The sequence below is a fragment of the Adiantum capillus-veneris genome, chromosome 19 (genome assembly GCF_014529385.1).
Source record: "Adiantum capillus-veneris isolate H3 chromosome 19, ASM1452938v2, whole genome shotgun sequence".
Classification (NCBI taxonomy): domain Eukaryota; kingdom Viridiplantae; phylum Streptophyta; class Polypodiopsida; order Polypodiales; family Pteridaceae; genus Adiantum; species Adiantum capillus-veneris.
The window spans coordinates 31,151,301-31,179,153 of record NC_140949.1 but is presented as its reverse complement, the minus strand read 5'-3'; the positions used below and the strand labels follow the sequence as shown (position 1 = coordinate 31,179,153).

Here is a 27,853-nt window from a genome sequence, read left to right as displayed (position 1 = left end):
CCGCACAACATTACCGCATAAGAGGAGAGAGAGAGCTTCAAGAAAGAGAGAGAGTGTATGGTGCAGACCCGGTGGCATGTTCCCCAGCTTTACCGCGACAATTACCGCCTGTATTACCGCACAAATAAACGCCCAGATTACCACACCCGGAAAAGAATCCAAGTGACCCATTCCTCTCCCACTTTTCCCTTTCTATAAATCCTATTCTATTTTGTTACTTTTCAGAAATTGGTACCTTCTTTTTGCATGGAGTGTAAGAAATCCCATTCTCATTGGGATTTTTAGTACCTCTCTTCTCTTTGCTTGCCTCATCTATTGGTATGATTCTCCTACTCTACTCATTTGTACTCCATGAGATTCTATATCAATAAATATTTTGTTTCCACTTCAAAATCTTATGTCAACTATGCATTCATATGAAAATGGCAAGTGAACGATGATCAAAATTGTATTGTCACCCCCTTTTTGCACGGAGTGTAAGAAATCCCATTCTCATTGGGATTTTTAGTACCTCTCTTCTCTTTGCTTGCCTCATCTATTGGTATGATTCTCCTACTCTACTCATTTGTACTCCATGAGATTCTATAAACAAAAATATTTTGTTTCCACCTCAAAATCTTATGTCAACTATGTATTCATATGGAAATGGCAAGCGAACGATGATCAAAATTGTATTGTCTTGCGCTCATAAACAAATAGCCCTTTTGTACAACATAAGTAGAGAAAGAAGTCAAAATCCAAAAGATATTTATTAATTTTCATCCTCCAAGAGATCTCTACAAGTGCTTACATCCATGTCCAACCCCATGGTAGCTAAATCAACAAATAAATCTATTGATTCATCCTCTATAGCCTCTCCTATTGAATCATCATCATCCTCTCCATCCTCGTCCTCCTCCTCACTATGGTTGGTTATTGGGAATGGTTGGTTCTCCTCGACCTCAATTGCATCATCGTCATTGGCGTCTTCTTGAGATGGTATGGTGGGATCTGCCAAAGTCTCTATGTTCGTATCTGCAAAGATAGATCTGCTCTTTGGTGTGACTGGAATAACATACTATAGTCGTCTTCGATACATACAAGGCACATAAAACACCTGTAGGTCATAGAGAAAACACCAACATGAATGTAGTTTTGTATGTATCATATAATTTTTTAGTGAGTTGCACATGGACTTTACCTGCTCACAACTACTAGGTTGCACCAAGTTGTCAGTCTTCCCGCGATGAAATTTCCCGAAGTCTACCATATAGAGTCCATTCTCATGTCTTTTAACCTCACCCGCAAACCATCGGCAGTCAAAGAGATATTTGTGAAATGTTCTGAAGTCCACTTTGATTATCCTCTCTATTGTTCCACATTCCCTCACCTCTTGTGTTGTCGTGTCAAAGTTGCCCATAACTCCACTATCATGAGTGGTTCGATGCTCATCTATCTTGCGGGTTCGAAAATGACGTCCTTCGGACCACATAGAGTTGAATGTGAAGGCCTGCAAAAACCAATCAAGATAGATGAGAGAGAGAGAGAGAGAGAGAGAGAGAGAGAGAGAGAGGTGACACACATACACACACCCACACACACACACACTCGCACACACACACTAAACACATTGAGTATCATTAGGAAAAAAATGGACTCTCCATGGGCCTTGTAAGAATCCCTAATTTAAAGGAAGCCTGCCAAGATTAAGGGGGACAAAGGCTTTGAATGTGGCTATTTTGGTAGGGTCTCCTCCACCTTTGACCCCTAAAAAGGTAGGGGGAAGGGGGGGGTAAACAATGTTCAGTTTGGTACATTGCATGCGTTTATGCGAATATTTGATAGGATCCTAAAACATCACATTGATTATGCTTTCACAATGAAGCCCATTCAACGGTCAAAAGACTCCTTGGAGGGGGTGGAGACGCTCCTTAATGAGATTGGATGTCACCGATCAAGGGTGAACATTGTAGCAGAGACTTGTAGGGAGAAGACATATGAGGTGGCACAGAAGGTTTCCATGGATGGAGCCAAGGCACGTCGATTTATCAAGAAGATATATGTCAAAGTCTCCAATGCAGGTATCCAAGGCAAGTGTCGATCTAGCAAGTGAGAAGCGGTGGGAGTTGTGGAAAGATTTGTGTTCATGCACGACGGACAAAGATCCCAATGTGGAGGTTGCTAACCAACGCAAGCTAGTATGGTCATCCTTTCAAAAGGTTGTGCAACTGATGAATCTTCCAAGCACCACCGTTGAGCAGCGAGAGGAGTTCAAGAAGGTGCTTTATGAATTCACAAAGGCCGCTAAGGACGGATGGTCTGAAAGCAATATTACACACTACATGGTTTGTTTTAACGGACTTAATACATATGCAATGTTTGAAAATGCAACTTTTCTATTCGCTTATCTCCTTTTTGGTTGTTTTAGCACATTCTCTATGCGCATGGTGCATACTTCATGGACCGCTATGGTTCGCTTGATATATGGAGTACACAAGGCATGGAGAAGTCCCACTATCGAGCAAAAGGAGTCTACTTCAAGAATACTCGGCATGGTGGTGGTAGTTCACACTCCAACTACCTCCAAGAGATGTTTAACTGGTTTTTTAGGCACACCTTTGGGAGAACTCGTACTATTGAGAAAGCAAGAGAATCGATGTTAGCAAAGAAGTTACGCAACGCTTCCCGTACTGCAGCATCCGAGAAGTGGAAACGCTCACGACCGTCCCTGGGCCATGAAGCTTGGCGTGCAACTAAATATCGAAAAGGCAGCGTTTGGGCGTCGCGTCAGCCGTCCGCATGATCCAGGTTTAGCTGTTAAATTCAATTGCTTTATTTGAGTTTCACTCAATTGGCCGCATAGTGTGAAAGGGCCCAAATCTCAAAAAAACCTATTTAAAGGTTGAAGGGGCTCATTTTGTCATTTTCCCTACTAGGTGCTACCATGGCAAGAACAAAACAAACAGCTAGGATTGCATATCTAGAGGGGCCAGATGGCCAACGACTCAAAGGTACAGCAACAGAAGCTGGAACTTCACAAGCTCAAGGTGAAGTCCACACAGAAGAAGCTGGAGCTTCAAATCAGCATGGCCAGTCCTCTACAGCAGCAAAAGAGAGACGGAAGCATCGCCTTGTTGTCTATTCATTGGACTCCAACGATTCTGATGGCAACAGGGAGGATGAGAGCGACCAGGGCAAAGAAACAAACAGCCAAAAGCAACCATCAGAAGGCTCCGAAGAGACGCAAACGGATGAAGATGCCCCATGGGTTGGCGTTCGAATACAAACTTATCAGGCTCACATGTCTATTGGGGGGTAAGACACTTCCTAAAGGGAGTGGACCTACACCATCAAATCCGGTCAATAGTGAAGAGCACAAATCAGATGGAGAGTGGGTGGGATCAGATTATGAGATGTTGGAAGTGCCTGTGCAGAAAAAAAAGAGAAAGAGCATTGTCTACAAGAAGAGGAAGCAAGCTGCCCCGACTCGTGCCAAAAATGCACCTCCATGTGGACCTCAGAAGCTACGAAAGCGCAGCCGTGCTTTTGCGGAGATTCGACACTATCAAAAGAGCACCGAGATCTTGATTCGGTGCGCCCCTTTTGCAAGGCTATGTAGGGAGGTTTTGCAATTGTACAACACTCAGTTTCGGATGGGCGCCGTGGCCATAGAGGTAGTCCAAGAGGCAGCATAGTAATATTTAACTGGCATATTCGAGGATTCTAACCTCTGTGCCATCCATGCAAAGCGTGTAACCATTATGCCCAAGGATATGCAGCTTGCTCGCCGTTTGCGCCATGAGGAGTAGCTTGTAATTAGGCATCAACCTTTTTGTCTTTACGGAACTCCAAGATTGGGAAGAATTTGAATACAAGCGTCTTTTGATTGTATATCCCACTCTGTGCATTGTATTGGGAAGAATTTAAATATAAGAGTCTTTTATTGTATACCCCACCGCGCATTGTATTGTTTTAATTCTGTACCATGCAATGTAGCACTGGTTCAAGTTTTGTCTACCTTCTATTGTATGTATGTAGCCATTAGCTAGCTTGTTATTGTGAAAAATTGCCTACGTTTAGCACCTTGGCTAAGTGGGGCATGCACTTCCTAATGTATCCATGCTATGTGACTCACTATTGCATGGCAAAAACATCTACAAAGTGTTAAAAATGGCTTGGAATGCCCCCAAATTGGCTGCCACAAGGACGCGCATTTGGGGCTTCCAGAGGCCTATGGATGGACACAATGCGCTCCCTTGTGGCAGCCTTTCCTAGTGCTTTCCAGACACTTTCCAGTGGTTTCTAGACAATTTTGACAGGCAATAATTATGTTTTGTTTGCTTCAATGCTTCAATTAGCATAGATGCTGCTGGCAATCATCCCCCCTTAGTCCATGTCAGTCCTATACTCCAAAAAGGGCGTAGATATTGCCACAAAGTTTACTCTTGTGGTTTGTTAATACAACTTTAGGTACCTGGGGCAAGATGGGCTTAAGGTTACCTGGTCACTCTATTTTGTAACTGGGTATGCTCCTATACTCCAAAAAGGGCTTAGATATTGCCACAGTTTAATCTTGTGGTTTGCTGATACAACTTTAGGTATCTGGGGCAAGATGGGCTTAAGGTTACCTGGGTATCCATGTCTTTCTCTTTTGCAACTGGGTATTAATGTCTTGTCACTCTGTTTTGTACCTGGGTATGCTCTTAGATGTGTCCAATTTCATATGCCACAAGGGCGCGCATTTGCACAGTTCATCAGCTGATGGAAAGCCCCAATGCGCGCCCTTGTGGAAGCATATTTTAGGGACTTCCAAGCCCTTTACTAGGCACATACATAACTTTGGAAGCCTAGATATAACAAAGTATGTAGTTTTTAAATTTTAATGCCTGCCAGACCCTTTAGTAGTCATATGAGAAATTATGGTGCTTCTCATACACAATGGAAGCCGAACATATAAGAAATTCAAAACCTTGCAAGAAAGAGAGTCATAGACAACAAAAAGTAGTTTCAATAAAGGAATCAATGCTTTACATGATATCCGGCTTTTGCTTTAGGATCTTTCTAATTACAATTTTCTGGCGCTTGGCCTTTTGGGGTGGCTCCCTGTTAAGTAAAGTGGTTGTGATTTCTTGGGTGTCATTAACCCCTACAGCTTGGTTCATGCCGACATGGGCAATAAGGCGCCTGCGAAAGTTTACACCGAAAGTGGATATTGCAAAATCTTTCTTTACAAGCACTACAAGGTTGGCCGTTTGGGCAAGTGTTGTTAAACACAACGCCTTGGAGAGTGAACGGAGAGAAAAAATGTTGTAGCGACCATTGGGAGAGTAGTCGGCATGGACAAACACCACGACACCAGCGGGAAGTGTGCCGAGGTAGTGAGCAAGTGCCGCTTGAGGTCCGAACGGCGTCCTCATCCCCCCTAACCGTTGCGCCCAGGCATCAACCTCCAGAACATCCTGCAGAACATAGGTTTTCTGAGATATGGCACAGAATTATCATATAACATTAACAAAATCATTTGTAACAATCAAATGTAAGTGAGCATCTATATCTCTTGTCTACGATCCTCCTCATCGGCATCCGGGTGCAAGTAAAGATCCACGCTTGACTTTTCCTTTGGATCAAGCAAAACAGGTGTTGCAGTAGGTGGTGGTGAATCCACTCTTGCGCGTTTAGCCAAACACATGGCTTACATGGCCACAAACTCCTCCTCAGAGGCCTTGGCCTACTCGGCCGCTGCCACCTCGGCTTGTGCGATCGCCACTCTGTCCGCCAAAGTATTCACCATGGGCAGTAGGAGATCATCGTCATGGGAGGTGGTGGTATCAAGATCAAACTTGCCATGGGCATCGAGGATGGCGAAACACTCATCCATGCGAAGCTCAAAGGATTTCTCCAGATCGTGCATAAACACAAAGTCCTCCCCACCCACCACAATGGAGGAGAAGCGGGTAATCTCTACCTCAGGGATGGCATCCCGAGTGGTGGTTCCTTCTGGCGGTCCGGAGGATGAACCGACTGATGGAGAGGCCTCCAAGAGGCCTTGAATCCCTACAAGGTAGGTCAAGGCAAGCGTCCTCTCCTCTGCAGATGAGTCAATGGCCGCGGGCTTGGGGTCCTTCACATCAGCCAATACCCCGCCGATTTGCAAGTGAGGTAGCACTACGTCAGGGCCTGCTGGGCACTCGTGAAGGAGGAAGATCATTATGGCCTGAACAGAGAAAAAAGTGTTTCCGATCCTTCCCTTACGCATTGATCGCACATCCACAACTTCAAGCCGAACATATTGTCTGGCGTTGTGCTATGGTGGCAAAGCGTGCAAGCCGCTGATGAAATGGCCTGTCCCCTTGGTAGATGTGGTGGAGAAGGCCTTCAAGGACCCATTGCCCTGGCCGGTTTGGTAACTCAACAATGAATCTCCCCATGCACGTGGAAATGTATGAAGTAATGTGCTCAAGAGATTGAGAGTGGAGGGTCAAGGTGGTTTCCAAATCGGGTTGGGTTGTGAAAAATGCTTGAAGCTCAGGGCGATTTGCATGCCCAACCTCAGTAAGGAATGCATCTAAAGCACTAGTAGCATCCATTTATTCTCTTTGCGCGATTGGGTATGCTAGGTCTCTCTGCAATGCTGGGATGAAAATGGTGAAATGAGGAGGTGGTCCTCCTTATATAGACATATTCCATCTCGAAAAAAATAAAAAATATGCATTTAAAAAATAAATTTACACCACCTTAAAACTCAAGTAAAAAATTAAGTACAACACCTTAAAACTTTTCAAAATCTTTAATAAAATATCCAATATATAAACGATTAAAGTTACAAGCCAATTCACTTAGACAAGATGATTTCGTCTGTAGCCCAATCTTTGTAAACAAGCATAGTGGCCTCCATCCGCCTTCCAATCTATACAACCAAAAATGGCCAATCAAAATACAAAAACCCATAAAAAATAAGAAAAGGTAGCTAAGCAAGCACAAAGCAGACCTTGCGTTGTTCTAGTTTGAAACTTGCATTACCGACATCCTCGAATCCCATTATGACAAAGTGTTCCCGAAGATTGGCAAGAGTCCAATGCGGATTCACTGCAACCACCTCCACCTCGTTATTGGGCATGCGGACACGAATTTCAAAGGATTGAATCTCTTCGGCTGTCAGCTGCAAGGGTATCCATTTTCCATGTTTGTGCATCCACCTCTCATAGCTAAACCGTGCATACAAGGTGCACCTTGCTTTCAAATACCGAAGGCAAAGTTGTGTGGGGGACACATTGCACTTATAACGGTCACCATCATGCAAACCGTCAACATAGCCCCAATTGACACCTAGAATGGTGTCCATTGAATCTATGTCAACTTCTTTGCAAACAAACATTGTTGGTGTTTCTACAATCGGCAGAGAGCGGAATGCATGCACAAACAAATGAATGGGACAATGCCAACTGAGACCCACCGATCTGGTTGCCTTACCAAACTTTAGGGACCCTTGGAAATCTTGCAGCACCTTGCGCTTGAAAGAAAGCAAAGCCCAATGGTATTGAGTTGGCCATTCTGCACTTCGCAATGAGGGTGTCTCCACGGCTTCTAACCTACCATAGCTTTGGCTTGACTTTGGTACCACATACTTGTGGGAGTACATGAATATTCGCTGCTCGGTAAGTTTTTTCGATGAAACATTAGGAAACATAAGCTCCCCAATGTGAGCATGCACAACCATGAACGTGCCTGAGAGGCACTCAAGCGACTGCTCCTCAACTAAGCTGGATGGAAAAACATAATGATCACATAAACGTAAACATAATGATCACATAATGCCCTTATTTAAACATAATGATCACATAATGCCCTTAGTTAAACATAATGATCACATAAACGTAAACATGACATATGCATGGGATAGTTAAACCATGAAAACTTACAATGAGGTGCAAATTGAGTTGAAGCTCTCTTGAAGTGGAGCTCAGCTGCACTGTAGACGTGTTGCACGATGGCCACCATTCCGGACTTTGTTTCTTTGAATGCCAATAGCCGGCCCTTCCAATGACGTTCCAATATGCCTCGACACCGTACACGATGAGGTCCAGCACGTGACGGTTGCATGTAGATCCATGCACCCTTCTTGAATACTTGTGGGATCCATACCCCCTCTGAGTCTTTTGTGTTGTGCAACACAATCTCCTCTATCTCTGGTTTGGGCTGTCTATGCGTGGACATGCTTGGGAAGTTGGGCTTAGGAAGGGATTTGAAAGAGTTGAGTACTGAGGGGAGGGTGAGGTGAGCTACCTATGGTGGCTATGGTGGCTTTGACAGTGGAGATAGAGAAAGAGGGGAGGAGTGAGAGGTAGAGAGGATAGTGGAGCTGTGGGCTATGGAGTGTGGGACTGTAGAGGGTTGATGGAGGTGTGAGAGAAGGGGGAGATATGGAGAGAGAGGAAGAGAGTGGTGGAAAGATTTCGGCTATGGCTGCCTTGACTGTAGAGAGAGAATGGGAGGAGGGAGAAGAGAGGGAGTATGGGAGAGAAAAGTAATGAGGGAGAGAGAGAAAAGTGGATTTTGGGGGGAAAATTTGACTTTTTAAAGTTAGTTTATGTTTTGGAGGCAAATGGGTCAACTTTGGAACTTTTGAAAAATTTTCAATTTTTAGGGTTTTTAAGCATGCGTGTTTTTTTTTGGGGGGTCCCTCCCTCTTTTATGACACCTCTCTCCTCCTATTTACCCCCCCCCCCAGCCTACCTCCCACCTCTCTCTAAGAACCAAGCATTGAAGAGGGAGACAATTAGGCTGCACCCCTACCATTCCTCCCCCTCTAGGTGATATCCCAAGAGCCTTCTCATTGGTTCCCCCTTAAGCCTTCACTAATCAAAAAGGCCCAAAGAGAGTCCATATTTTTCCTAATGATATTAACCTTGGTAGACATCCTCGTGCGTACTCCCATTCTTTAGGGATTATTTGTTCTCCTTGTGCCTTGGCTTTGGTCATGGAATTGTGTATCCACCCAAATGGAATTCGATCAGGGTATTTGGCAAGCTCTTTAGGAAAGGGAGATACTCACCTACCGCCATGCGACCTCTTCCATGCTTCCCTCTCCCTTTCTCTCGTTGTACGCACCTCCACATACACATCCACCCATTTGCCCATGATGGGAGCATTGAGTAGACAATGGTTGTTGACTATGGCTTGAAATTCCCTATCCAAAATCAAGAGAGAACCTTTCCCACTTGGAATGTTTGCGTGTTTTTTTGGATCCTCTTCCTCCGTCTTTAAACGAGGCAATGATGGGTCTATTGTGAAAAGATATTGAGAGACATACACAAAAGCCTCTTGTACAATCCAACCCTCTGCCATGCTTGCCTGAACACATGTACATGAAACCATTAGTTATTAAAGTAACTAATAAAAAGCGTTGTGAATACAACCCAATCCTAATCAGGTTTAACGCTTAAGATCGATGAATACCTCTGGTTGTGATCGTAGCCTTACAAAGTCTTTCAAGGTCTTTAGGAACCTCTCAAGAAAGAACATCCACCTTGAGTGAACCACACCACAAATGGCTATCTCCTCAACAAGATGGAGCAATAGGTGAACTTGGCTAACAAGGATAGAACGTGGGAATGCCTCCTCAATAGCACAAGTTGCTTCAATCGCTAGAAGTCGAGCTGTTGGAATGGCTGAAACTTCGATCTCTTTGGAACTCACAAACCTATAACCAAAAAACCCTTCATAATCTTCATAGTAAAGTTAGTTTTCAAAGTAAAGTTTAGGAGGGAGGATCAAATGTTCTATACCTGACAACTTCTTCCACCTTGAATATTGCAGTCTTTACCTTCATGTCCGCAAATCCACTAATGCTAATTGGAAGCACAAACTATTGCACTAAAAAAAAGACTTTTTAGTATCAAGAACCCTAAACCACATACACACACACACACACACACACACACACACACACACACACATTACCTGAAGAATCTTGTGCCAATCATGGGATTTGAGCCCATACAGTTGTGTGGATCCTCCTTTCTTAGTTTTAGTGAAGGCACCCTTGAGTGAACGCATATAACCTGTTGGAGTATGGATGGATGCAATGACTTGTTTCATCCACTCTTGATCCACCCTTGATAGAATCCAAGGTGCCTTTGGAAGAATCATCTTCCCCCGAGGCCCCATGTGAGGTGTGGCCGAAGGAGGGAGCCTCCTTATGGCCCTCATGTCCTCTCTAGCCCCCAATGAATCTTTCTTTCTTACTATGTGATCCCATATAGCTTGCCCAACATTTTTGAACACATGCATTGGATCCAATAGGTGTTGGATTTTTAATGAAGTCCAATAGGGTAGTGATAAGAAAATAGAGTACCTAGACATACCCCTAGGTGGATCATTGGGAGGAGGCAATGTGCTGTGATGCTCGTTCCAATGTCTTGCCCAATCGGCCATGGTCCAATGGAGTGGCTCCATCCCATTGCACGGTGGAGCATAAGATGGATGTGTGGGCGGTAAGAAGCGATGGTTATTGGGGTAGATCACCTTACCAAGTAGAGCGGGTCTCTCTGTCACGAGTGAGGGTCCACAAGTTGGGCATGCCCTATGTCCAGATGTCGATAGTCCTACAAAAACAAAAGACATAACCGCATATAAGTGACCAATGCAAAGACATTAAAGAGCGTCACAAAGGAAAAGCTTACCAGAAATCTCTCCAAGCCCGGGGTAATCATGCATGGTCCACATGAGAATGCACTTGATCATTGTGCGCCGATCACGAAGTGGTCTTGATACATCAAAAACATCTATGCCGTTCCATAGCTCTTGAAGCTCTTCAATCAAAGGTACTAAATATACATCCATGTTCTTCACCTTGTGTTTTCCTGGGACTAGAAGAGAGAGCAAAATGTTCCCCTTCTTGGTTGACTCCCATGGTGGAATGTTGTAGTTCACAACAACCACTGGCCAAGTACTCCATGAGGTAGACCGATGTCCAAATGGGTTTACCCCATCACTAGCCAGACCATGCCTCAAGTGACGAGGCTCTTCTCTAAACTCTGGCCATGTCGGCTCAATGTGTTGCCATGCCGGCACTCTCATAACCCCATCGGTGGAGCGATTTGTCATATGCCATGTAAGAAGCTCTCTTGTTCCTTTGGTGCTGAACATGTGCTTGATGCGGGGAATGAGGGGGAAATGACGAAGAACCTTGCGAGGTATTGTGGTTCCTTGCATTCCCTCTTTGTACCTTGATTCTCCACACTCGGGGCAAGCATCAAGGCCTGCATGTTGATTGCGGAATAGCACGCAATCATTGACACATGCATGTATGTGATCATAGTCCATCCCAAGACTTGTCACCACCTGTCGTTTCTTCCTTTGATTTTCTGGAAGATGATTGCCTTTAGGCATCATCTTGCCTAATAGCCTATGACATAATTAAAGAACACTCGTTATTGCATATAACCACGAAAAAAACTCACAACTAACACTTATTACACTTAAACGTACCTCAATAGTGTATCGACCCCTGCATTGCTCCATCCAAACATTGCTTGAATATTCAAGATCTCAAGAGATACTCGTAATATGGAGTAGGAGCATCCCTCGTAAAGAGCGGTGTGTGCTGCCTCTAGCAATGAATCTTTGGTTTTCTGGGCAGCTTCTTCACATGCACACTCAGGCTCACACTCATTCGCCGCCTCACGTGCAAGAAGATCTTCAACCATATTGTGCAAATGATCTTCCTCCACCTCCATATTGTGGGGCGGGGTGGTGGGGAGATCCCCATATGTGGTGGATGTAGGATGCGCATGCGCTCGTGTGGACCCACCCACATCGGACGGCGGGTGTGACCCCCCTCCCATGATTGCTTCCTGGCGCAATCGCTCTTCCGTCCTTCTCCCGCCTTCGCCCCCGATCACACTCCAATGGGGAGTGACATCAATGGATGCCAAAACCCTCAGATCGCTAGTTTCGATTTGAGCTCGTTTTCTCGGATCGTCCCATAACCCATAATCATCCACATGAGCCAAGAATATACGTCGAAGCCGTGCAATTGCACGCTTACATCGCGTACATGGACATGGTAATCGCTCCACCAACCATCGAGTTCGTTCCGCGCCAACCAACAGACCCACGTCATCCCAATCGTCCTGCACACACGACCACACACTAAATAAGAAAAAATTAAATAAGAATATGAAAAATCAAGAATGTTTGTACTGACATGACTGACACTCATTAAAGATAGAGGGTAGTGGGTACAACAGGTCATGCAGTCAGTCGGCGTAACCTTAATGTCCTGTCATAGATTTTCGCGGTAATAATTGCGGTAATACTGGCGGTAACCTCCGCGGTAATATTTCAAGAAGTTTTTTTTATATAAAGGGGGCACTTGCGTGCCCCCGCGAAATTGAATGCCAAAATTTCAAAATCGACCTCCTCTTCTGCGCGGGTCTGTTTCCCTCTCCATCTCCAAGCTCCCTCTGCTTCTCCCTCTCCATCTCCATCTCCGACCTCTATTACTCTCTTCATCTCCATCCCCACCATTTCCAAGAGACCGAGGTCACGAATGTAAGTGCTCAAACTCTCTCTCTTTCTTCTCGTTCCTCTACACACACACACACACACACACACAATGCATACACATTGCACACACACACACACACATGCACTAATATGCACACACATGCACACACACGCACACACATATACACAATTTTATGCACAATCACACACTAATGCTTGCATTAGTGTGTGCATGCATTATACACACACTAATGCGGGCATGCATTATACACATACTAATGCTTGCATTAATGTGTGATTGTGCACAAAATAGTGTGTGAAAACACACTATTTTGTGCACATTCACACACTAATGCCCGCATTAGTGCGTGCATGCATTATACACACACTAATGCGGGCATGAATGTGTGATTGTGCACAAAATAGTGTGTGAAAACACACTATTTTGTGGACAATCACACACTAATGCCCGCATTAGTGCCTCCATGCATTATACACACACTAATGCCCGCATTAGTGCGTGCATGCATTATACACACACTAATGCGGGCATTAATGTGTGATTGTGCACAAAATAGTGTGTGAAAACACACTATTTTGTGCACAATCACACACTAATGCCCGCATTAATGCGTGCATGCGTTACAAGCACACACTAATGCTTGCGTTAGGGTGTGCTTGTGCATGAATTAGTGTGTAAACACACTAATGCATGCACAAGCACACACTAATGCAAGCATTAGTGTGTGCATGCATTAGTTAGTTTTTACACACTATTTTGTGCACAAATTACACACTAATGCCGCACTAGTTAGTTTTTAGGGTTTATTTTGTGCACAAATTACACACTAATGCCGCACTAGTTAGTTTTTACACTATAATGCCCGTATTAGTGTGTGCATGCATTATACACACACGCATTAGTTACTTTCTACACACTAATTTGTGTCCAAGCACACACTAATGCAAGCATTAGTGTGTGCATACATTATACACACACTAATGCTTGCATTAGTGTGTGATTGTGCACAAATTAGTGTGTTTTCACACACTATTTTGTGCACAATGCATGCATTATACACACACACACTAATTTGTGCATTAGTGTGTTTCCACACACTAATTTGTGCCCAAGCACACACTAATGCAAGTGTTGGAGTGTTCATACCTCTCTAGCACACACTAATGCAAGCGTTAGTGTGTGCTTGTGCACTAATTAGTGTGTTCACACACTATTTAGGCACAATCACACACACTAATGCTTGCATTAGTGTGTGATTGTGCACAATCACACACTAATTTGTGCCCAAGCACACACTAATGCAAGCATTAGTGTGTGCTTGCATTAGTGTGTGCTTGTGCACTAATTAGTGTGTGAAAACACACCAATGCATGCACACACATTCTAATGCATCCATTTAGGGTGTGTGTGCATGCATTGGTGTGTTTTCACACACTAATTAGTGCACAAGCACACACTAATGCAAGAATTCAAGCATTAGGGTGTGTGTGCATGCATTGGTGTGTTTTCACACACTAATTAGTCCACAAGCACACACTAATGGAAGCATTAGTGTGTACATGCGTTACAAGCACACACTAACGCTTGCATTAGTGTGTTCTTGGGCATGCATTAGTATACAAAAACATACCTCCATTAACATTAACAATATACCAAAACATACCTCCATGTGGGTGTGCGATGAAGTTGATTGAGACCCCAATGGTCACCGAGAAGCCCAACAGTAGATTAAGGTCCAACACACACACACTAGATTAATTTCTTTGCCACACACTAACACACACACACAATAGATTAATTAGAAGCACACACACTTTCATCTAAATGGATGCAAAAAAAATAAGCACATAAACTATTTCTTAAATAGGAGATAAAAGGAATCTTATGCAGGGAGGAATCCTATGCAAGGAGGAATCCTATGCAATAAAGAATCTCACTTTGACTAGAATCCAATGTTAATCAGGGTCCCTTTTTTTTTGAAATTGTAGGATATGGCATCCTCTTCCACGCCTGGCTATCGATCCATAGAGGACTTTCTTGCCGAGGGCCTCTCTTACGAGGACGCTTGTGATGCTTACTACTCGCAGTCTTCCTCCCACCAGTCACAATCCACCTTCGGTTTTCAATTGTTCTGAGATGTAGTACACGAGCGCAACCTCGAGAGGACATACCGCGCCCAGGCAGAGTGGCTATCCTCGCAGCAGAGTCTTTGATGGCGGTACACACCAGCACAGTTGGCTGCCTATGGGCTCTCACCGCTTGCGACATCGGGCGCCGACACTCTGATCGTGCAGAGTGTGCCTCCCAGTGGGCCTCCCTCCATCTTACCCTCGACTTTGTCGTCACCCGTAGCTCCCTCCACCTTGCATTCGCAACGATCCACGCCCGCACCGTCGAGTTATCCGTCGCCTACACCACCCAGCGGTTCGGGCTCGGGCCAGCGCTATTCGGGTGGCCAGCGCTCTTCTCGTAGTGGTGGCTCATGCTCTCATCGAGGTAGTGGCTCGTGTTGCTTTGGTGGTGGAGGGGGCAGTGCTACAGATTCACCGCCTCTTACACCCCGACCTCCTCGCTCACCCCTTGGAGCTCCACATGAGGATGAGGACCGCGATGCACCCGCCCCGGACGCTCGTGGGTACTACTATTATATACATCGTGGGGGGGAGGTGGATCTAGGTTCCTCTTTGGGGAAGAAATTTTGAGGGCACCTTAACCAGCTGATCCACTCGACATACCAAGATTGCTTTAAATCTTTCAAAGATGAGGACCCAGCCGACGTGACGTACATTCACACGACATTTCTCATGCGGTTCCCTAATCCGCAAGTGGAAGAGTTCTCCAGGCAGTGGCTCGAGGAATACATCAAGAATTTCTTGAAAAATAAGAAGTCCAGTGTGCGGAGGGCGGCAAAGCGAACATTTGAATCTGAGGGTCACAACTATCGCCCTGGAAATGTTCACGACGAGGAGTGGGAGAAAGCCCAGGGCGAGATGGAGGACGAGAGAGCGAGAGGTGCTAGGGCGCACACTCGGCAGGTGGAGGCGAGGGTGCAGTAAACGCCCATGCATTACGGCTCGGGCGGAAAAGCAGCATGGAAAGATAAATTTGTGAGTGTGCGGATTTTCATTTGAATTGATTTAATTTGTGGTAATAAGGTTAGGTTTGTGATATTTTTTAATTGATATACAACAAAATATTACTATGACCCGTCCAAGCTGAGAGATCCAGAGATACAGAGAGAGCCACTCCGAATATCAGACATGGTGCTGGCTGTATGAAAACAACAAAATCAATCGGGAAGAATTTGAAATGCATGTCGTACACTATAGCTTGTAAGTGTGAACTTTTTTTAAAAAATCATTGCATGAAGCTTTATGTATCCATTTGTATTAATTAAAGGTTTTGTTGTTTTTTTCTTTTTCAGAGTCAAGGAGTCCCTCGGGAGGTCCCAGGATCCGAGTAGCTCAATCCTCCAAGTTTTTTTGGGCCCGCGCGTGCGTCTTCTTTTCGCCATAGTTGCATAGCCCCCATGTATCGCCTATTTGGACAATTTTGTAATATTCAATATAATTAAACACTTGATTTTGGCCCAAGTGTTCTTTTGGCCACAGTTGTATAGCCGCCATGCATCGCCTATTTGGGCAATTTTGTAATGATCAGTTTCTCCAATATAATTAAACATTTGAATTTGGTTGGTGCAATGAAATTGTTGTTTTTGAACAGTTTCTCCAATATAATTAAACATTTGATTTTGGTCCAAAGTTTTGGTGCAATGAAATTGTTGTTTTTAATTTACTAAATGTATAGGGAAAAAAAGACAAATGACCATTTGGATGGGTCCTACCATCCAAATGGTCATCTGCTTTTTATTAAAAATACTTCGAGTGCGGTAATCGTCGCGATAATAATTGCGGTAAAGTCTGCGGATATAATTGCGGAAATTTAGCCAGTGGTATTACCGCAATGATTGCTGAAGGACCATTACCGCGCTTATTGACTCCAGCATTACCGCTCCCGAGGTTTTTTGCCTTCAAGTTTTCCTTTGTTTTTGTGCGTCTATCTAAGCGGTAATGTGCTCCGAATGTCATAGTGCCCGCCCCACATGGAGGCGGAGGAAGATCATTTGCACAATATGGTTGAGGATCTTCTTGCACGTGAGGCGGCAAATGAGTGTGAGCCTGAGTGTGCATGTGAAGAAGCCGCCCAAAAAACCAAAGATTCATTGCTAGAGGCAGCACACACCGCTCTTTACGAGGGATGCCTACTCCATATTACGAGCGTCTCTTGAGATCTTGAATATTCAAGCAATGTTTGGATGGAGCAATGCAGGGGTCGATGCACTATTGAGGTACGTTTAAGTGTAATAAGTCTTAGTTGTGAGTTTTTTTCGTGGTTATATGCAATAACGAGTGTTCTTTAATTATGTCATAGGCAAAGGCAATCATCTTCCAGAAAATTGAAGGAAGGCACGACAGGTGGTGACAGGGCTTGGGATGGACTATGATCGCATACATGCATGTGTCAATGATTGCGTGCTATTCCGCAATGAACATGCAGGGCTTGATGCTTGCCCCGAGTGTGGAGAATCAAGGTACAAAGAGGGAATGCAAGGAACCACAATACCTTGCAAGGTTCTTCATCATTTCCCCCTCATTCCCCGCATCAAGCACATGTTCAACACCAAAGGAACAAGTGAGCTTCTTACATGGCATATGACAAATCGCTCCACCGATGGGGTTACGAGAGTGCCGGCTGACTCACCGACATGGCAAGACATTGAGCAGACATGGCAGGAGTTTAGAGAAGATCCTCGTCACTTGAGGCTTGGTATGGCTAGTGATGGGGTAAACCCATTTGGGCATCGGTCTACCTCATGGAGTACTTGGCCAGTGGTTGTTGTGAACTACAACATTCCACCATGGGAGTCAACCAAGAAGGGGAACATTTTGCTCTCTCTTCTAGTCCCAGGAAAACACAAGGTGAAGAACATGGATGTATATTTAGCACCTTTGATTGAAGAGCTTCAAGAGCTATGGAACGACATAGATGTTTTTGATGTATCAAGACCACTTCGTGATCGGCGCACAATGATCAAGTGCATTCTCATGTGGACCATGCATGATTACCCCGGGCTTGGAGAGATTTCTGGTAAGCTTATATATACTTTGTGACGCTCTTTAATGTCTTTGCATTGGTCACTTATATGCGGTTATGTCTTTTGTTTTTGTAGTACTATCGACATCTGGACATAGGGCATGCCCAACTTGTGGACCCTCACTCGTGACAGAGAGACCCGCTCTACTTGGTAAGGTGATCTACCCCAATAACCATCGCTTCTTGCCGCCCACACATCCATCTTATGCTCCACCGTGCAATGGGATGGAGCCACTCGATTGGACCATGGCCGATTGGGCAAGACATTGGAATGAGCATCACAACACATTGCCTCCTCCCAATGATCCACCTAGGGGTATGTCTAGGTACTCTATTTTCTTATCACTACCCTATTGGGCTTCATTAAAAATCCAACACCTATTGGATCCAATGCATGTGTTCAAAAATGTTGGGCAAGCTATATGGGATCACATAGTAGGCAAGAAAGATTCATTGGGGGCTAGAGAGGACATGAGGGCAATAAGGAGGCTCCCTCCTTTGGCCACACCTCACATGGGGCTTCGGGGGAAGATGGTTCTTCCAAAGGCACCTTGGATTCTATCAAGGGTGGATCAAGAGCGGATGAAACAAGTCATTGCATCCATCCGTACTCCAACATGTTATATGTGTTCGCTCAAGGGTGCCTTCACTAAAACTAAGAAAGGAGGATGCACACAACTGTATGGGCTCAAATCCCATGATTGGCACAAGATTCTTCAAGTAATGTGTGTGTGTGTGTATGTGTGTGTATATGTGAGTGTGTGTGTATGTGGTTTAGGGTTCTTGATACTAAAAAGTCTTTTTGTTTGTGCAATAGTTTGTGCTTCCAATTAGCATTAGTGGATTTGCAGACATGAAGGTAAAGACTGCAATATTTAAGGTGGGAGAAGTTTTCAGGTATAGAACATTTGATCCTCCCTCCTAAACTTTACTTTGAAGACTAACTTTACTATGAAAATTATGAAGGGTTTTTTGGTTACAAGTTTGTGAGTTCCAAAGAAATAGAAGTTTCAGCCATTCCAATAGCTCGACTTCTAGCGATTGAAGCAACTTGTGCTATTGAGGATGAATTCCCACGTTCTATCCTTGTTAGCCAAGTTCACCTATTGCTCCATCTTGCTGAGGAGATAGCCATTTGTGGTGTGGTTCACTCCAGGTGGATGTTCTTTCTTGAGAGGTTCCTAAAGACCTTGAAAGACTTTGTAAGGCTACGATCACAACCAGAGGTATTCATTGATCTTAAGCCTTAAACCTTATTAGGATTGGATTGTATTCACAACGCTTTTTATTGGTTACTTTAATCACTAATAGTTTCATGTACATGTTTTCATGCAAGCATGGCAGAGGGTTGGATTGTACAAGAGGCTTTTGTGTATGTCTCTCAATATCTTTTCACAATAGACCCATCATTGCCTCGTTTAAAGACGGAGGAAGAGGATGCAAAACAACACGCAAACATTCCACATGGAAAAGGTTCTCTCTTGATTTTGGATAGGGAATTTCAAGCCATAGTCAACAACCATTGTCTACTCAATGCTCCCATCATGGGAAAATGGGTGGATATGTACGTGGAGGCGCGTACAACGAGAGAAAAGGAGAGGGAAGCATGGAAGAGGTCGCATGGCGGTAGGCGAGCACCTCCCTTTCCTAAAGAGCTTGCCAAATACCCTGATCTAATTCCAGTTGGGTGGATACACAATGCCATGACCAAGGCCAAGGCACAAGGAGAATAAATAAGCCCTAAAGAATGGGAGTACGCGCGAGGATGTCTACCAAGGGTAATATACTCAATGTGTTTAGTGTGTGTGTGCGAGTGTGTGTGTGTGTGTATGTGTGTCACCTCTCTCTCTCTCTCTCTCTCTCTCTCTCATCTATCTTGATTGGTTTTTGCAGGCCTTCACATTCAACTCTATGTGGTCCGAAGGACGTCATTTTCGAACCCGCAAGATAGATGAGCGTCGAACCACTCACGATAGTGGAGTTATGGGCAGCTTTGACATGACAACACAAGAGGTGAGGGAATGTGGAACAATAGAGAGGATAATCAAAGTGGATTTTAGAACATTTCACAAATATCTCTTTGACTGATGATGGTTTGCGGGTGATGTTAAGAGACATGAGAATGGACTCTATATGGTAGACTCCGGGCAATTTCATCGCGGGAAGACCGACAACTTGGTGCAACCTAGTAGTTGTGAGCAGGTAAAGTCCATGTGAAACTCACTAAAACATTATATGATACATACAAAACTACATTAATATTCTGTTGTTGTTTGCGCTATGAACTACAAGTGTTTTATGTGCCTTGTATGTATTGAAGACGACTATGGTATGTTATTCCAGTCACACCACAGAGAAGATCTATCTTTGCAGATACGAACATAGAGACTTTGGCAGATCCCACCATACCATCTCAAGAAGACGCCAATGACGATGATGCAGTTGAGGTCGAGGAGAACCAATCATTCCCAATAACCCACCATAGTGAGGAGGAGGACGAGGATGGAGAGGATGCTGATGATTGAATAGGAGAGGCTGTAGAGGATGAGTCAATAGATTTATTTGTTGATTTAGCTACCATGGGGTTAGACATGGATGTAAGCACTTGTAGAGATCTCTTGGAGGATGAAAATTAATAAATATCTTTTGGATTTTGACTTCTTTCTCTACTTATGCTGTACAAAAGGGCTATTTGTTTATGAACGCAAGACAATACAATTTTGATCATCGTTCGCTTGCCATTTCCATATGAATGCATAGTTGATATAAGATTTTGAGGTGGAAACAAAATATTTTTGTTTATAGAATCTCATGGAGTACAAATGAGTAGAGTAGGAGAATCATACCAATATATGAGGCAAGCAAAGAGAAGAGAGGTACTAAAAATCCCAATGAGAATGGGGTTTCTTACACTCCCTGCAAAAAGGGGGTGACACTACAATTTTGATCATCGTTCGCTTGCCATTTCCATATGAATGCATAGTTGACATAAGATTTTGAGGTGAAAACAAAATATTTTTTGATATAGAATCTCATGGAGTACAAATGAGTAGAGTAGGAGAATCATACCAATAGATGAGGAAAGCAAAGAGAAGAGAGGTACTAAAAATCCCAATGAGAATGGGATTTCTTACACTCCATGCAAAAAGGGGGTACCAATTTCTGAAAAGTAACAAAATAGAATAGGATTTATAGAAAGGGAAAAGTGGGAGAGGAATGGGCCACGTGGATTCTCTTTTCCTGTTGCGGTAATCTGGGCGGTTATTATTGCGGTAATAAATGCAGTAATGCTCGTGGAAAATTCGAGAAACGCGTCGGCGGGTCTGCACCATAGAATCTCTCTCTTTCTTGAAGCTCTCTCTCTCCTCTTATGCGGTAATGTTGTGCGGTAACAACAACATTCTCCCATAGTGTATACCGAACGAAGATCTATCTTTGTATAGTATCTTGCCCCATGGAGTTGATCAAACAACTCATCCACTCGAGGTAGAGGATACTTGTTCTTGATGATTATGGTGTTTAATCAGCGATAATATACGCACATGCGTATAGAACTTTTTTTCTTTTTTACCAATAGAATTGATGATGTCCAAGGCGAAGTGCTAGGTCTAATGAAACCACGGGCGAGGTAGTCAGCCAACTGATTCTCAACCTCCTTGGTCTCACTAGCACTCACACGATGCGGTGGTTTACTCACCGGTTTAGTGCCCGGTAGGAAAACTATGCCATGCTGCACATCACGTGTAGGGGGTAAACCCGATGGTAAATCACTTGAGAATACATCACTATACTCCATGAATAAGTGAGTCAGCTTTTTCCATGCAAAAGGAGAAAGTAAACTAGAGTTATGTTGGGATGGAGAATCTTGTAATTCCTATAATGTTTGTTTTACAACAGTTACGCGTTGCTCAATAGAATCAAAATTGAGAGAACTTTTCTTTTTAGAATTGTTAACACTTTGCTTATCATTAAATATCATTGCAATTTGCACACCATAACTAGAATTCACAGCACTTTGCTCTTGAGAATTCACAAGACTTGGAGACAAGCAGTAACACAAAAAAACTTCATCTATTAAATATACTTTCTGTAAAATAGAAAGCTCGGCTGTACATGTAAAAGGTGCAGATGGTATATTTTTCTCACCAAGCATAAGCACATGTTTACCATTGGCCACAAAGGATAAGGAGTTGTGTTCATAACTAGTATGCCATGTATTTACTAAACCATGCAGCCACTCCTGTCCTAAAACTCCATCAACATGGTCCATGTTCATAACTTGAAAGTCAAGGGTCATTGTATGATCTTGAACAATAAGCTCAACCCCTTGAACTACCGTGTCCCATACTTTTTTTTATCATTTCCAGACATCTGTTCTACCACATACTTGTGGGAGCAGGGAGTCTGTGTAAGCTTCAATTTCTTGACTAGCTTATAGTTCAGGAAGTTATGAGTTGCACCATCATCCACCAAAATACAAACACGTTGTCCGTGAATAGTGTTATGCATGCGAATCAACTCATGGGGGCCAAAGGTGGGATGCCACATTGAAGCAGACAGACACACTTGTGTTTTTCTTCCATATGAAGAACCTCTACAACATAATATTTAGGAGATGAATCTAATGTGAGGCATTGCACCGTGTGCATGGCCTTTTCTTTGCCTTGCAAAAGAGGACAATCCTTCTTGTTATGTTGGTCTAAAAGACATCTAAAACACAAATTGAGTTTCTTTGCACGCTCAAAATCAGTAGTGCTGAGAGACCCAGCCACGTGGAGTATCTCGTGATTTCTTAGGCTTCTTAGTCTCTTGTGGACGTGGAGAGGTAGATTGTCTCTTATTCCTCTCAGAACGTGTGGGAGATCTATCTCTCCATTGGATCTTAGCCACATTGCTCTTAGAAAAAGTATTCTTAGAGTAGGGAACATTTTCCATCCTCTCTTGGTCATCATCATATTTTTGGGCATGATTGATGGCTTCTTTCAAAGTTTTGGATGTTGGGTCTTGACATGAAGGAGATAGTCTTTGCCAAGACCCCTATTAAAACCCCGTATCTTTTGGAATTCATCTAGACCTTCCAGTTTTAATATGATTTCTCGATACTTGGAAAGGTACTGAGTGAGAGAGAGCCCAGACATGCGACATGCGCCATCACATGCTAACCAATTCTTATCCTCTTCATTGGAGTCCAAAAACTCTTTGGAGAAAGAAGCTTAAAACGAAGCCCAAGATGGAGGACGAGAATCTATTGTATGTCCACCACTTATAGGCCTTGCCTTTAAGAGATAAACTTGTTTCCACAACTGTCTTTATATCCGGGGTGTGTCTCAACCTATGAATATCACTCCATTTGTGTAAGAATATATTGACCGCATCCTTGTTGCGATCACGGTCTTCACTGTGAAATTTAGGAATGGTGATATTCTTGAGCAATGCATTATCTCCCCCTAGTGTACACACTGTTCGACTGTGCCGATGGCCTTGCCCATAGGACTAGTGTCCTTATAGTCATAAACCGCGTTTAGTTGTAATTGCTCAGGAGTTTGATACCAGAATAAGACCATCCTGGGATATATTATGCATTAGATCATGAATCCATAGTGATTTGACGATGTATTATGAGATGAATATCTAGTTAATGATGTTATTAAGAGATACTTTAAGATCATGATACTTTGCTCAAACTTTGAGGCTTTGGTATCAAAATCTACATTTTTCACTTTGATTGATTTTCCTTCTCAGTTACCATATACATGTGGTAGTGAAGTGTGTGAATACACTAGGAGCGCCGGGGCATTTTTTCCCTCTTTAGGAGGTTTTTTCCCCCGTGCATTATATATACGCCCATCACTCTAGGGCTATCTATCTTTCCATTGCACACTAAGTAACACACTCTCTATTGTGTGCCTTGAGCTTCCTTCGTCTTCTCCAAGCTGTGTCTGTCTCTCTGCAACCCTTCCAATGATTGGTATCAAAGCAGGTTACGTCCTCCCGGGCTTAGTTGTAAGCTGCTCTAGCACATGCCTGCTCACTTTCTCCGCTTACAGTGATGTTTGGTGAGCATTCGTAGGTCGACAAATTTTGATTTTTGATTTTTGATTTCGACAAAGCTTGGTCTACTCAGATTTTTGATTCTGGCTCATTTCGGCCTCCGTTTCCACTATAGGTAGGTCTGCACAGGCAATTTCATCATTTTTGTGCAGAATTTTTGTCAGTGTCATTTTCTGTATAACAGGTGTTTTACAGTCTTCCATGGTTTGTGCTATATAGAACATGTTGTTCCTGCTCCATTTCTCTTATTTTCGGGCAGTTTTCACATCAGGTGCAGCATTTACCATGGCTGACAACAACAACACAGATGTGTTCAAGATGTTTGTTGCTGAGGACAAGTTGGATGGGTTACCCTATGTGGGCTTATATGATGCAACACGTTCTTGTGTCAAAGGGCGTCTAGAATATTGTGCAGGGCATTGATGTACGTCCTGGTTCTGGGGATGCATGCGATGTTGAGGATGTTGCAGGTCTTGCTGCAAGGATTGCTGCTATTAGAGTTGTTTTGCCTACGGTAGAACAAGCTCATTGGTATGTAAAGGATGCGCAGGCTCATGCATTGATTGTGTTGTCTGTGAAACGCACCATTGTTCCTCACATTCATTCGGGAAATAGGCTTGGGATATTTTGGCTGGTCTTTATGCAAGTCGCAATGAGGCTAAAATTGCTTTGCTGCGTAGAGACTTGGAGTCAAAGATTATGCATGAGGAAGATGATATGGACACTTTCCTTGCTAGTGTCAAGGATATTAATGACCAACTTATTTCTGCAGGTGAAGTCATTTCAGACAGTTCCTTTGTGCAGACTGTTCTTGATGCCTTACCATATTCTTACCAGACTTTTGCTAGTACTTGGAGACTTATGACCCAAGGAAATCCAAAAGTTATCAAGTTTGATGCATTATGCACATTGCTGTTGCAAGAGTCACTTTCCAGAAAAACAGGACTAGGCAGCGTGCAATTGAACAGGCTTTTATTGCTTCTCAGAAAAAAGGTGGTACAGCAATGCAGTCACTTCTTATGGTTCTGCTGCGAGTGGCAAAAATACTGTTCTTAATGCTTCTATTGCTGGCAGCAATTCATCTGGAAACTCTGGTGATAAGGGCAAAAAGAAGATGCGTTGCCATTATTGTAAAGCAAATGATCACTTGATCAAGCAGTGTCCTAAGTTGAAGGCCAAAGAGGCTAAGAAGAAAGAGGGTGGTTCCACTGAAAATATTGGTTCCACTACAAATGAAGCCATTGTTGAGTCTTCTGTGAAAGGATACTGTGATGCTGATGTTGATGTAAAATGGGCTTTTAGCGAGAGTGCACATACAATCCTGCTGTCCATGATGCATGCTTGTCAGTTGCTGCAGATTCACATGTGTGTTATTTGACAGTGGTGCTACAAAGCACATTACCTCACATCGTGAATTGTTCACCTCTCTCGAGGCTGTCCCTCATGGGAATTCAGTCACTTGTGCCAACAATGCCTCTTATCCGGTTCAAGGATTTGGAAAGATTGTGCTTACTGCTGCAAATGGAAGTTCTTACACACTTGTTGATGCACTTTATGTACCTGGGATCAAGAAGAATCTCTTGTCTGTATCCGCACTTGCTAGACTTGGACTTGTAGTCAAATTTGTGAATGACAGATGTATAGTTCATGATATCAGTTTTGGTGATGAATGCATTAGGCCTTTTGTACCGTGGGCTAAATAAGCTCACTTTGTATGAAAAGTGCGGAAAAAATTTTGCAAATGCTGTTGCAGATTCAAGGGCTATTTCAGATGCAAAACTTTGGCATGCACGTTTTGGTCATCTGAATTTTGCCAGTTTGCTGCATTTGCAGATGGTTGCTTCTTTGCCGCCTCTTGAAGCACCTGTCAAACATGTTTGTGAAGGCTGTATTTTGGGTAAGATGTAGCGTTCTAAGTTTCCAAAGGATGGTTCAGTTCGGGCCACATGCAGACTGCAACTTGTGCATAGTGATTTTTGTGGGCCCAGGCAAACTCCATCCTTGGGCAATTACCTTTACTTCATGACTTTGATTGATGATTACTCCAGGCATGCATGGGTATTTCCTCTTAAAGCGAAGTCCGAAGTTTTTATATGCTTCAAACAATTTCTGGCTATGGCTGAAAATGTCTCGAAATGTACTATGGGCACCCTCCGTTCTGATCGAGGGAGGGAGTATATGTCTCATGAATTCAATGCATTTCTGGCTAGTCATGGGATAAACCACCAATGTATAGTGCCTTACGCACCTCAACAAAATGGTGTTGTTGAGAGGAAAAAAACGTCACGATGTGTGGTCAAAAGTCAAGCTTTGCCGCATTCTTTTTGGCTTGAGGCCATCATGTGTGCCACTTATGTACTAAACAGGTGTCCTACGAAATCTTTGGAGTCTATTGCTCCATATGAAGCATGTCATGATAGAAAGCCTTCTATTGAGCACATGCGTGTTTTTCGCTGTTTGGCATATGCTTTGGTGCCACAAACACAGTGCAGAAAATTGGATGATAAGGCTATCAAATGTATTTTTGTTGGTTATAGTGCTGAAAGAAAAGGTTACAGGTTGTATCATCCGCAAACAAAATGTATTCTGGTTTCATGAGATGTAGTGTTTGTGGAAGATTCTATTCATCCCTTGCTGTCATTACTAGAGACAGTAATGTAAGCTCACAGGACATTTATGACACTTTGTTGCCTCTTTTCAGTGGTGAAAATACGAATGTAAGTTCCAATGAGGCAAATGTACAGCCTATGGGTGTTTCTAAAAATGTTACAGATCAGCCTATTACTGATGCAGATGTGCATGATGTACTTGATGAGGAATGGGTTAAAAATGAGTAGGCTAGAGGTATGCCAAAATGGCTGGTGAACACTTTGCGTGACAGTAAATTGGATGCACCCTTGTCTAGTCATTCTCGTTCAGGCTCTCACAATGCATCTTATGCATCAGATTGTTATGCTTTGGTTGTGTCTAGCTTACATGATGTTGAGGAGCCTCTGTCTTTTGATGAAGCACAGAATTCAGAAAATTGGATGGCTGCCATGCAATCAGAATATGATGCACTTATAGAAAATGACACATGGACTTTATGTGATTTGACTCCTAGCAAAAAGGCCATTGGTACGAAGTGGGTTTACAAGTTGAAACGCAAGCTGGATGGTGAGATCGATCGCCATAAGGCTTGACTTGTTGCAAAGGGTTATGCACAACACAAAGGCATAGATTATGAAGAGACTTTTGCTCCCACTTGTCATATGACTACTGTGCGTTTTCTATGTGCATTGGAAACTCATTTTGGTTGGGATGTACATCAATCAGACATTGTTACTGCTTTCCTCAATGGTGACATATTTGAGGAAGTTTATGTAACGTAGCCTCACTATTTTTTCATAAAAGGACAAGAGGATAAACTGTGCAGATGTAAGAAGGATTTGTATGGGTTGAAGAAATCTCCCCATGCTTGCTATGAGAAAGATGACACTCATTTGGTCAAACAAGGCTTTCGTAACAGTCCAACAGAAAGCACATTGTATGTAATGCGCGAGGATGATGCATTTCTCATTGTGGTTCTTTATGTCGATGATTTGCTGATCACTGGACCAAATGAGAGACATATTGCTGAATTTAAGGCTGATTTGAATGCTACTTTCAATATGAAATATTTGGGGTTGTTGCATCATTACTTGGGTATACAGTTTAAGCAGTGTGATGGTGGTATTCCCTTGTGTCAGAAAAGTTACATAGAGACGTTGCTATGTAAGTTTGGACTTGAGGATTGCAAACCTATTGCCACTCCCATGGAAACAGGTTTGAAGTTGAGTCTACATGACACTTCATGTATATCATGGTTGAGAAAGAAGCAACCTACTGTGGCCACTTCAAGTTGTGAGGCTGAGTACAGGGCAGTCTTTACAGCTATGGTTGAGTGTGTATGGCTCAGATGCCTTATGGTTGATTTGGGTGTTGGACAGGACATTGCCAACAGTATCTACATTGACAGTCAGAGCGCATTGGTAGTTGCGAGGAACCCAGTTTTTCATGCTCGCACAAAGCACATTGAGGTGCATTACGACTATGTCAGGGAGAGGCACTCAGAAGGAGAGATCAGCTTGGCTTATGTGCCAACACAAGACAACCTTG

The 27,853-nt window shown here is 43.4% G+C and overlaps 2 pseudogenes; one reads left to right on the top strand and one right to left on the bottom strand.

Annotated features, from left to right (window-relative positions):
• Window positions 1–1,002: 1,002 nt before the first annotated feature.
• On the bottom strand, window positions 1,003–11,510 carry LOC147433778 (uncharacterized; annotated as a pseudogene).
• A 7,315-nt stretch (window positions 11,511–18,825) lies between these two features.
• LOC147433777 (uncharacterized) lies at window positions 18,826–20,301 on the top strand (annotated as a pseudogene).
• The last annotated feature ends 7,552 nt before the right edge of the window (window positions 20,302–27,853 follow it).